Below are 13,321 nucleotides of genomic sequence, written 5' to 3' on the forward strand. Positions count from 1 at the left end.
CTTCCTTGAATAATTTTATATAATTAATTTTTGACAGTATAATGATATTAAAGTGCCTATCTCTGTAGAATACATTGGGGATCCAAATGAAAAAGCAGTGGATTCCTATCTGTATCAGTACATTTTCACAGCTGGGTTTCCCTATGAAATGCTCAGAAATAGGTTCATTTCACTTACCTTTAAAATAATCAGGGAATTTATTAAGCCATCTTATTCTACTAACCAGGTAATGTAAAAGCAGTGACTAAAGGGGAGGCTATAGGCCAAAACAGTAGAAAGAAAGCCTTTAAAATAAACAAATTTCAAAAAGCATCGAAACATAGAGGAGAGCAAAAAAAATTAATGAAGGCATCTTTCATTAATAATCATATTCTCCATTTTTATTATTATTTTTCTCTTTTAGAATCATCCTCTAAATCAGAGTTTGTAAACCACTACATACTTACTGCAGGACAGAAGAGGGATAGGGAAAATGTGGGAGAAGAATATTGGGCAAATTATATTGCTATTTTGTGTGCACGCATGGATATGTAACAATGAATCTGTCATTATGTACAACAGTAATGTACCCTTTACAAATATAGAAAAAATAAATAAGCTTTTTTTTTTTTTTTTTGTAACAGGGTAATCTTCTTGCACCTACATGTCTTCTATGGCTGCTTTCATGACATAATGAAGGAGTTGAATAGTTTTGACTGCTGATGAGGCTGTGAATCCTAAAAGGTTTACCATCTGGATCTTTACAGAAAATGATTGCTGACCCAGGCCTATTTTGTTCTTATATGTTGCTTACAATTTTTTTTTAACCTAATCTTATATTATAGGTGTCTTCTTAGGTCTTTATATAGGTGTATCTTACTCATTTAAACTATTTCAGAGTACGTTCGGAATGGATACATGTTAGTTAGTCTGTTTTATTACTTGCGGAGACTTAGATATTTTTCCACTTTGAAAGTATATTAAAGTCACATTTACTAAACACATATTAATAGCTGCCAGCTTATGGCATATATCTTTTAGAATGTTACAAGAAAGCAACAGCTTTTTATAAAATATTCACAGATATGTCTCATGAATATTACAGTTAATTACAAAATAAAAAACAGCATGCAGTCATGAGAAACATTCAAATGAGTGAAAATAATATTATAGAAATGACTGTTAATGGAGCTAAAATAAAGTTAAATAAGGAGCCTTAAATTGTGAAGGGTATTACACCATAGAGTATATCAAAGTTAATGATTACTATTCATCTTCTCAACAAAAGTCCCCCTGTCTTTTTATACTCATGAATGGAGATGCTAGACTACTATCCAGCTAGGGATTGCCTCATAATACTGCCATTCTAGTAATTATGGAAAGAAATGCAGATACATCACCTAGAGATACAACAAATATATGACCATGATTTCAGAAGCCTTATTTTAAAGGCTTGCATTTTGAGGGATGGTGGGATCAAAAGCTATAAAGCCATGTGTTATGATGATGTCCTGGAGTAATAATCCTATCCCTGAAGTGACTTTTTGTAGGATGGAGCAATTAAGCCTCTACCTTTTTTAAACCTCAATAATAGAACTTTCCATTGTCTGAATTATATGAATCCTAACAAGTAGCCAGCCACTTGTAAGTTCCAGCATGCAACAGTAAGTTCCATTTAGTCCAGAATTAACTTTCTCTTTCAGGCTGTTGTTTGTTTTTCTAATTACTCCAAGAATCTTGAGCACAGGAAGTTTTTAAAAAGCAGGCATTTAATGTATATTTACATTTTTAAATGTAATATATTCTACTACATCTAAAATTCTAAACCAAAATTATCTTCTCAGATCAAGCCTTACATAGCCAACATATTTTGTCATTCAGATGTCTGACACAAATTTCAAATTAACACATCTAGAACTGAACACTTAATCATACCTGTCAAATCTCTCTCCTCCTTCAGTCTTCAGTATCTCCATCCATACTGTTACTGGGAAACTTAAGTCACTTCCTCTACATACTGATTCCATATGCCACCTAGACCTCTCAAGTCTCTTCCAAAATCTTGTCAACCCTTCCATTTTTCACACATGGATTATGTCATTACTTCTGATGTCTACCTTTGCAATTTTTTGCCTAAATAAAACACTACACATTCACTTTTAACTGCCTTCCAATGGGTTCTGGGATTTTTAAAAATACAAACTGAGTCAATTCATGATTCAAAAATACAAATATGGATCTTTTTATGTTTTTTAAAAATCACAGAGCTCTTGGAAGGCTTACTTTCCTATGTTCATATATGAACACACCACAGTGAATCTCCACATCATGTACAACCACAAGAATGGAATCCTACTTAAAATATATGTTCCATATGTACATACTATGTTAAAATATACTCCACTGTCAAGTATATCTAAAAGGAACAAATAAAACAAAAATAATTATTCAAAACATATAAATTAAATGTTATTTTCCTACTTAAGTACATCCAAAGGCTTTCTATCACACTAAAGAAAACGTGGTCTAAAAATATCTTATCAGATCAGCTCATGCCAACCTCTCCAGTCTCATCTCCTGTGAGTTTCTTGCTTATTTGTTATGTTCAAGGAATCATGTTATGCTCAATTCCTAAACCATTCCAAGTGTTTTTTGGTTTTTTTTCCTACTCATGAGACTTTGTACATGTTTCCTCCTTTGTTGACTGTTTCCCTAGATAACTATTACCTTTAGTTTAGGTCTCAATTTTAACCTAATGCCCTTCCTCCACAGTCTCTCACTGATAATCTTATTTCCTCCTCATTTCTCACTACATACACATCTAATCCCTTTGACCCTTAGCGTCACTACATTTTTCTCAGTAGTACTTTATTACCAGGGCTGGGGCCATCTTTATTTGCTTCACACTTGTATACACATAGTGGAAGCTCCATAAAAAGTTGTAAATGATAGATGAGTGCGTGCCAGAGTGATTTTTCTGAAATTGCATTGCCAATGGCTGCATTAAAGGATTTGGATCTGGGAGGCCACAGTGAACAACATTAATATACTATTCCTATCTATGGATATATATTGATACCTTAGTATCTTGGTCCTAAAAATTAAGTGGAAATGTGAGGTTTAATATTTGTTTCTGTTTGCTTCTATTTTTTTTTCTTACAAATATTCATCTAATAGACACCATATGTCATATGTTATAGTTTGGAAATATCCCCTGGTTACTGTGTATACTACATACTATAACAGTTTGCTATCAAAGTCACGGAGAATGGTAACCATGGGAAATGAGGTTAGGCACATATTGAATAATGGCAGACTTAGACCTGAAATTTGCTTGCAAAGTTACCCATGTTAAACATTCTAAGAGACACATTAAACAAAATCAAAGTCCTGCAATCAGCATTAAAAACACTGTGCTCTCTGAATTTATGAATTTAGCAGAGATGATTAATTCAATAAAACAAAAACTACAAAATGGGACTAAAAGAACACAGTCCAAGAGAGGCGAATATCATGGCAAGCATCAATTTTGACAGAAAATGAATTTCATTATGTATTTATCCTAATTTCTGAATTAAAAAAAAAAACGAGAATCTTCTTTTGTTTAGTTTTCACACACATATTGAAACTATTACTCTGAGTTATGGTGTATCTTAAATTTATTGAATGTTATTGATGATATGAACCTTAATGTGATCTAGGTAAAATGTTGGCTAAATTGACTCATTTATCCACTTCAGCATTTGGTGCTGTGTTATAAATCTTCATTGTTTCATTTTTTGTTGGTTTTTACTTTAATCAAACAAAATAGGTTTAATATTTTTTCCTCATATGGAATATTTTCCCATTTACTCACTTTACTTTTTTTGAATAATAATTTCTAAATAAATTTTCTTCGTACATTAGTAAAATATATTTATGTATACTGTGCTAAAAACTTAAGGTTGAATTATTTCAATAAATAATCCAAATTTTCCTTTACAGATAGAGAATATTGACTGTTATGGCATTTCTGTAAAATACCTGAATTATAGAATAAATTACTCAGAACAAATGTGAACAGACTATGTAGATATATAAGGTTAAAAACTAGTGGCTTCCATATTTCTAAATGGATTATTTGAACTGTTTCATGAAGAATTCATGCTTTATATTTTTATTAGAATTTTCATTTTGAACAGTTACTGTTAAAGGTTTTCATTTAATTTTGTATTTTCTAAGTTTGCAAAATTAATACAAGCTGGACACATGAAACTTAAAATAGAAAGATACACAACAGGGAACCAAGCATACTCTACAATTCACTTTCCTCTAATAAATACAACTTGTATAATTATTTTATTATTGGATGTCTTTTCAATATTTATTCACTTTTTAATAGTTTATTCTGAACAATTTTGAACAAGAGAACTGCAAACCTTTAGCTGCCATAAGGAAATGGATGCCATTTTTTCAGTCTTGCATTTCCCAATTTGTGACATCCACTATTCTGACTTTCTGCTAAAACTTGTTGGAATTTATTACAGCAGATTCTCACCACGAGTCTATTCTCCAGATATCTTTGTAAATACTTTAGCGTTCAAACAGAACATTTCCTGGTCCTTGGAGTAATCTTTTGCAAAATTAGCCTGAAGTTACTGCTTCATCTGGGGATTTTTCACCAGGTTTATCAGAGACTGAATTACTTTTTAAATCTAAGTTGCTGGATTTCCCTAATTTGGCGCTAATTACTGTAAGACAGCCCTATATTTATTCTATGCTATTTTGAGTGTTTTTATGGATATTCTGTTCCAAAGAACAATTTATCACAGCAGAGATGTTCAAGAACAAATGGCCCTTTATTAAATTTATAAGTTAGATTGATAAATGTGAATGTTATGGTAATTTTTATTGCATATTGGCAAGTTTTCCAAGTTCCTTTATGGATCTCCTTATAGCAATCTTCTTGGATTTAGTGCTTTGTATACAATATTTTAAATCATACATCAATTTTTTTCAAAAAACAAATTACACTGTACATAATTTTATGCAAACTTGAACAGTTGTATAACTTGTACATTTTCATACTAGGCTCTGTACAATTATTGTCGGAAAACATAAGACGTTCTGTCTGGATATACCATACTTCTAAAACTTATTTCCTATTAACTAAGGTTTGTATAATTTTCCTTTCCTTCCTTGTAAGCACAATTTTGGAAATTTTTTCATTTGTTCTTTTAGTTATACATGACAGTAGGTTGTACTTTGACATATTATACATACATGGAGTATAACTTCCCATTCTTTTGGTTACACATAATGTGGAGTTATACTGGTCCTATATTCATATATGAACATAGGAAAGTAATGTCTGATTCATTCTACTATCATTTGTATTCCCATCCCACTTCCCTTCCCTTCATTCCATACTTTGTCTAATCCAAAGTACTTTTATTCTTTACTCCCTCTCCTTATTGTGTGTTAGCATCTATCTATCAGAGAGAATATTTGGCCTTTGATTTTCTGGGATTGGTTTATTTCACTTAACATGAGAGTCTCCAGTTCCATCCATTTAACAGCAAATGGTGAATAATATTCCATTGTATTTATGTACCACATGTTCTTAATTAATTCATCTGTTGAAGATATCTAGATTGGTTCCATAGCTTAGGTACCATGAATTTGGCTGCTATAAATATGGATGTGGCCATGTCACTGTTGTATGCTGATTTTTAGGTCCTTTGGGTATATACCATGGAGTGGGATAACAGGGTCAAAGGTTATTGCATTCCAAGTTTTCTGAGGAATTTCCATATTCATACTGCCTTCCAGAGTGGTTACACCAATTTGCAGTCCCACTAGCAATGTATGAGTGTATCTTTCCCCCCAAATCTTCTCCAACATTTATTGTTACTTGTATGCTTCACAATTGCCATTGTGACTGGAGTGAGATGACATCTCTTAGTGTGGTTCTAATTTGCTAGAGATGTCGAACATTTTTTCATATTGTTGGCTGATCCTATTTCTTTTTTTCTTTTCTTTTAGTATTTTCACCATTATTTTTTTAAATTTCTTTTAATTAGTTACACATGGCAGTACAATGATCTTGACGTATCATACATTTGAATCAGATGGGGTATAATTTCTCATTTTGGCTGATCCTATTTCTTCTTCTGTGAAGTGCCTGTTCAGTTCCTATGCCCATTTATTGATTGGATTATTTGTTTTTTGGTGTTAACTTTTTTGAGTTCTTTATATATCCTAGAGCTTAATGCTCTCTCTGAGGTGCAGGTGGCAAAGATTTTCTCCCATTCATAGGCACTCTGTTTACATTTTTTATGGTTTACTTTGCTGTGAAGAAGTTTCCCCAAAGAGAAAAATAGGGTCTGTGTCATTGGCTAACCTATGAGCTCATGAGTGATAAAACAACACAGAGCTGGATAGGCCATGATGAGAAGGTGACCTTTCCAAAACTCAATTGGGACCTAGAGGAGAATAACACCCCAAATGATTATTCTGTTAAATTTGAAAAATGGAGAAGAAAACAAACCCCTTGCTAACACGAAAATTGGTATAAGCTCTCAAAGAAGTCAATTTTAATTTCAAGCTAACACACACAAACCACTTTAAATGCTGACTCCAGGTCTTTTAATACATATTCAATTATATTTATTTATATATACACACACATACACAGACAGACATGTAGAATATTTAAAGGTGTTTCCCTTTGCTCAGTGTCTGTTTTTTTTTGATACTAGGGATTGAACTCAGGAACACTCAATCACTGAGCCACATCTCCAGCCCTATATTGTATTTTCTTTAGAGACAGGGTCTCACTGAGTTGCTAAGTAACTTGCCATTTCTGGGGCTGGTTTTAAACTTGCAGTTTTCCTATCTTAGCCTCCTGAGCTGCTGCAATTATAGGCATGTGCCACTGTACCTGGCTGGTCAGTGTCTTTTCGATAGATTAGCCTATTAAGTAAAATTGCTAAATATTCATAAAACATTAGAAAAATAAATGTCAAACTAGAAAAGACATTAAGAATCACATGTGCCCAGTGCAGTGGTGCAGGCCTGTAATTCCAGCGGCTGGGGAGGCTGAGATAGGAAGATTGTGAGGTCAAAGCTGGCCTCAGCCAAAAGTGAGGCAGGCACTAAGCATCTCAGTGAGACAGTGTCTCTAAATAAAAAAATACAAAATAGGGCAGGCGATGTGGCTCAGTACTTGAATGCCCCTGAGTTCAATCTCTGGTAATCCACTTCCCCCAAAATCATCCTCTTTATGGGTGTTCAGGAATAGCAGGTGTATCATTTAAATGCACATAAATGGCCCAGTCACAGATTCCAACTTAGAAGATTTATAGTGAGTCCCATTATGTTCAGCTTGTTGACAAGCGTTATACTGATGCACACTTCTTTTTAAGAAATTATGATCTCTTTGGCCATCCCCTTCCCATCCTTCTTGTAAATCAAACAGATGCCCTGAGATATAACTTTTCCCAGGTCAGAAATTGGATGAGAGAAGCCTAAGTCAGGGTTCACATGATATCTTGCAGTTATCTTTCCTTTCTGCTGATAGAGGTTTCCAAGTAAAGAAAAATAGCAGCACTCTGAATTTTTCTATTGTCTTCTTTTTTACTATTATTGTTGCATTTTTCCACAAGCAGTGACATTTTTTTTTTTAAATGTTTGGAGTTCTCAGGCCATCAAACTAACTGGGCAGGCACAATGAGTCTGTGGAAAAAGTGTTTTCTGGAGATGTTACTTCTGATTAAAACCTGAGGGACCATCAGGAGTTTTCCAATGAGATATGGGGTTATGCTAGCATTTGCCCCCTTTCCAACTCAGATGAAAATATAGAGACAAGCAAGGTAACCTCATTGTTTCAGACAGAACATTTTATATCTATGTCTTCTGAGTGTGTATGCAACCCATGGGGAAAAGAAAACATATTAAAATCCATAGTGGAGCTGGAATGAGTCCAATCTCATTAGATGTTGCCACCGTTGATAAATTTTCCTCATTTGTTAAAATTATTGAATATATAAATTATTCCATAAACCCATTTTTAGCAGAATCAGGGTAAGATCTACTTAATTAATAATGATTATAATATATTTCAGACAAAGATTCTGTCATTTAAAAATATTTGTGAATTATTTCTTTTATTTTAAAATAGAAAATCACAAGAAATAATTATTTCTATTCATATGTTATTTAGATGTCTGAAGGTGAATATTGTGACTATGACTTTTGAAGAATCAGATATCTACAAGCCTTCTTGTAGAACACCTGGAAGTAAGTAGAATGGAGAGAGGAGACGATTTAATTCATGCAGCTAAAATAACTACCTCAACATTTCCAAAGGAATCAGATTCTTTTGATAAAGTTAACAATACCTGGAAGGAGACACCAATTCAAAGTGGAAAAGTTGAAAGAAGATATTTATAAATCTTCATGTTCAAAGTTAAAATTCACCATGAATTCTTTAAAACGTCTATCCCAAAATAGAAGGAACTATTAATTTCATTATTACAAAATTATTATTAAACATGGGGCAATCAATGATTTAAATCAAGCTGGGCTAATTGAGAGTGAATTATCATCATCCTCTGTGAGAATATTGCTCATAAATTACCTCCGAAGTCCAAAGGATTATTATGCATTTATTCTTATAAATTATGGCTCCATGATAAACTGGATGAGATTTTAATATTTTAGCATTCATTAAGTTGAGAAGGCTTAGAGCCAGCATAGTGATCAGCAAGCCTGTTTTGTCCTCTAATGAGAATAATTCTGTTATAGTTAATTGCCATCATTATCATAAATTTATGTAAATTCAGATTAACCTATAGAATTAAAGTTAATATTTAAACTATGCATATTTTATTTTAGAATTAAGGGATATAAGTTTGGTTTCTGCTCAATAAACTAAACATAAGGAACTTTAACATGCAAATAATCATTTTATTTTGTACTTAGCACGCAAACTATACAATTAAAAGCTAACTTACATAAGCTTATAAAAGCTTAATCTGGACTGCTCATTAGGCTATGTTATGTTAGTTGCTGAGGAAGGCACACACATTAGGGGCAAACTCATACTTACAGGGGAGAAAGTAGAGGCCCCTTGAAAATACTGTTAGCATGTCTTCCAAGTTGATTTTAACTAGCTAGGATCACACAGTCATTCTGACTCATTCTTTTTGGTGATCTCAAATAAACTTAGCTGATTATACTAATCAACTGTCTGCCTTTAAGCATTTGTGTCCACCACTTTTCCTTTTCTAACATATGATTTATGGTCTTATGCCGAGTATGCTCAGGAATGTGCCCAGCCCTGCTTAGGTTTTCCCATAAGAATATGTAAAAATTCCCCAATAAGATCCCTTTGCTTTCTTTTTTAATATTAAGAGTGCTGCTTTCCATATAATTCCAGTGTTCAACTTACTTGCTACAAGTAATAACCCTCTCTCTGAATGAGTATCTTCTGGTTGTGCTTGTTGGTTTTGCACTTGTCAAAATGAAGAATTATGTCTTCTACAAGTAAATCATTTATTTGACAAATAATTTTAATAACCTACTGTTTGGTAGATATTGCAAAACTAACAGATGAAGAAGGTTGATATTTGTTTCCTATCCTCAAAGGTATACTAATCTAGTGAGGATAGCTTTTAATTTATGTAACTGTCCATTATATTTTGTAATTTTCCATTATAATTTTTAGAGATAGAAATATATATTAAACTGAGATATAATCGGTGAGTAGTCACTATTTCTATGTGAAGAGGAATAGGATGATAAAGTATCCTGCAGTTTTTGAACACTGACATTTCAAAGATCTTATTGACCATTAATATACCATGGGCATAGACAGAATGAAGAAAGATACCCCAGACTGAGAAGGCAGAAATGTCTGCAAAGAGTAGAGACTTGTGAATCATATTAAGGATTTGGCAATGTATTCTAAGAACAGGAGAAAGAAATTGAAGAGTTTTAAACACAGTGATACTAAGGTAAATTTTGCATTTAAAATAAATTCATTTTAATAAAGTATTGTCTATTACTTGGGAAGAATTATTTGGGAGTAAGAAGAATAAGAAGCAATTGAATTAGATCCTATAAAAATGTTGATGGCTTGGGCTATGTTATAGATAGTGGAACTAAAGAACATATGGGAAGATTTGAAATTGAAGGACACTGTTAGCAGGGGTCCTGGAAATGCAGGGATTGCATGTGTCTCTCAGCTTCTGTTTTCTTGCAGGAGAAAATTTCAAGCAAAACAGGAAACAGTAAAAATATAATAAAGTTTATTAGAGTGGAAAAAAAGTAAAAATTCCATCAAGGGAGAGGGTGGGCTGTCTTAAAGGGGAGAGTGACACTATACCCCCTTTTTTCCCCCAGTTTTATTGGGTACTGAGGGAAATTTCTAAAGAGTCACACCCAGGTACCACCTCTTAACTCTTAACTGATAGTGGGATTGTCAGTCAGCAGATTTCTAAATCCCTACTGCACATGGTCTTACCCAATGTACCCAAGCAAAACCCATGGTGGGAGGGAGAATTCTACTATTATAATAAGACTAAGAGGGCACGCCAAAGATCTAAAGTCAAGTCTCAGTCACTTTGACACATACTGAATGGTTCTGATTGGAACTTAGTTTTACAGATTTTATGATAAGTGTCCTTTGCTTTAATTATCTTATCTTCCTGAGTCTTGGAATCTCTGCTCTGTGTGAAGTTCACAAAGGTCCCACTTGGGGTACCTTATTGTTCTTAATGGCAGGAAGGGGTCTTTCCACCTGCATTACTCAGCCCTGAGAACAGCCCTGTAGGTAACAAGTTGTTTGCCAAGGAATGTAACATCCTATTGACTTAAGCCAGAGCAGGGCCAGCATAGTCTTAGGTAACATGTAGAAGGCCAGTGTGTAGCCTGGCCTATAAAATTAACTCCTTACCTTCATGTTCCTCTTGCTCATGTCTATCTGCCAAATATCAATACAATTTTTTTTTTCACTTTCAAATAAAGAATATTAGCGGGATGTGGTGGTGCACACTTGTAACCCCCTTGACTTGAGAGGCTGAAGTGGAGAGATTACAAGTTCAAGGTCAGCCTGGGCAATTCTGCCAGACCCTGTCTCAAAATAAATTATAAAGGGCTGGAAATATAGTTCAGTGGTAGAGTTGCCCTGGATTCAATCCCTAGTGTCTCAAAAAAAAAAAAAAAACAATTGAATGCATAAATAAAATGCAAATGATGTATTTATTATAGTCTATAATAATGTATAAATAAGTAAACAAAATAAGAAATATTTTGAGGTAAAGATAATTGAGAATCAAAGATTTGAGTACAACTATTTACCTTCCCTTGATTGCCTAAAAATAAAGTATAAGTTTCCCTTTAATAAATCAATTTGATAGAAGAAATTTCCACTTGTAAAGATGTTGCTCATAGGGGGATGTGGATGTGTAACCAATGTGATTCTGCAATCTGTATTTGGGGTAAAAATGGGAGTTCATAACCCACTTGAATCTAATGTATGAAATATGATATGTCAAGAGCTTTGTAATGTTTTGAACAACCAATTTAAAAAAAAAGTATATGAGAATTACAAGACATGGAACAGAGAGCATAACTGGAAAACACAGCAGAGTAATTAAAAAGTTGCTGGAAGTTATTACTAATGGTGCCATGTGGAATCATTGTTCTATACATCATGAAGTTTTAGCATTAGTGGAATCATTGTTCTATACATTATGAAGCTTTGGCATCCAGAAAAATTCCACATAATCTCATGGAAGTATTTAAAAATGCAGTAAATGTTGTTAATCATATTAAAGGAATCTCACTGAAAAAAAAAAAAAAAAAAGATGTTGCTCAATGGAGAATAGGCCTACTCCAACAGAAAAATCTTATCAACTGAGAGACTCACTTACTAACAATACAACCCTTACTTTCCATATATCTCTTCCCTTCATAATTTACCACCCCATTCCAAGTTAAAAACCCATTCTCTTTTGTTAAGTTTAAGAGAGTATATTATCCTTCATCATCTGGAAACTTTTTGAGAACTTTTTTAAAATCAATTCCTATGCATATATTTATGACTAAAAGTACTTTTACTCTTATTAACCTGCACTTTGTCATTTTCGATTCATTAGTCCCAACCAGTGAACCCAGGAGGACAGATGGAAAAAAAATATATACATGTATATATATATATATATATATATATATATATATATATATATATATATATACACATATGATATATGTATATGTGTCTATGTTAAGTAAAAGTTCTGCTATTCTGTTATATATGCAGACATATACATAACAGAAAAAACAACCATGTGATTTAAGGTGGGGGATTCTAGTCAAGTTGGTAAATGTTGACCTGAAGTTCAACTAGGTGGGAATTCAGTTGATCACACCTATAAGAGGAAGCCCTAATAAAAAAATCTGGACAATAAATCATGTGAGAGATTCCCAGAATTGTCTATGTTTTGCACATTGTCACACATCAATTCCAGGAGTGTAACATTGTTAGCTGGGAAGCATGGGAGGCAGGATACAACTCATACAAAAATTGTTGCCACTTCAAATGGTCTACCTTTTATTTCATCTAATACTCCTTGGAGAACCATGTGAGGAACCAGCCAAGTCCATCAAATCACTCTGACTCATTCTTTTAGATAACCTAGCTTAAACTTGGCTCATTAAAATACTGAACTGAGCATGTCCAGAAGTGTTTATGCCCACAACATTTTTTTATTCTTTTTTTTTTTTTCCTTATTTAGTTTTGATTTCGAAACAGGGTCTTCCTAAGTTGCTGAGGTTGGCCTCAAACTTACTATTCTCCAGTCTGGACCTCTTGAATCACTGGGATTATAGGAACATGCCACCGTCTTTCTTTTTAAAAAACATTTTGTTTATAATCTTAAACAGAGCAGGTTCAGAAATATATTCGCCATCTTTAATTTCTGAACATGTAATTCCTGACCTTAAATTGAGCATGGTCAGAAACATACCCATCACTACTTTTATTTTCCTACATGAATATTTTGTAAGTTCCCCAATAAAATTTCCATGCTTCCTTTTTTCGGGAGAGCATTGCTTTTCAAATAACAGCAGTGATCACCCTACCTGCTTTTCAAACAAAGCCAGTGTTCTCCCTACCTGCTACAGGTAATAAATCTTTCTCCACTCTAAAATGTCCTAAAGACAAAGGAACTTTAGCATGAATGCTATTTTAGTCACCCAGCCACCATTTCCTGCTGAATTTGCATTTCACCTTATATAAAAAATAAGGGTGGTTTCTTGTGGACTTTCCCCTCTAACCTCCTAATTAATAACCTTG

This window comes from Marmota flaviventris, chromosome 14, assembly GCF_047511675.1.
Source record: "Marmota flaviventris isolate mMarFla1 chromosome 14, mMarFla1.hap1, whole genome shotgun sequence".
Classification (NCBI taxonomy): Eukaryota; Metazoa; Chordata; class Mammalia; order Rodentia; family Sciuridae; genus Marmota; species Marmota flaviventris.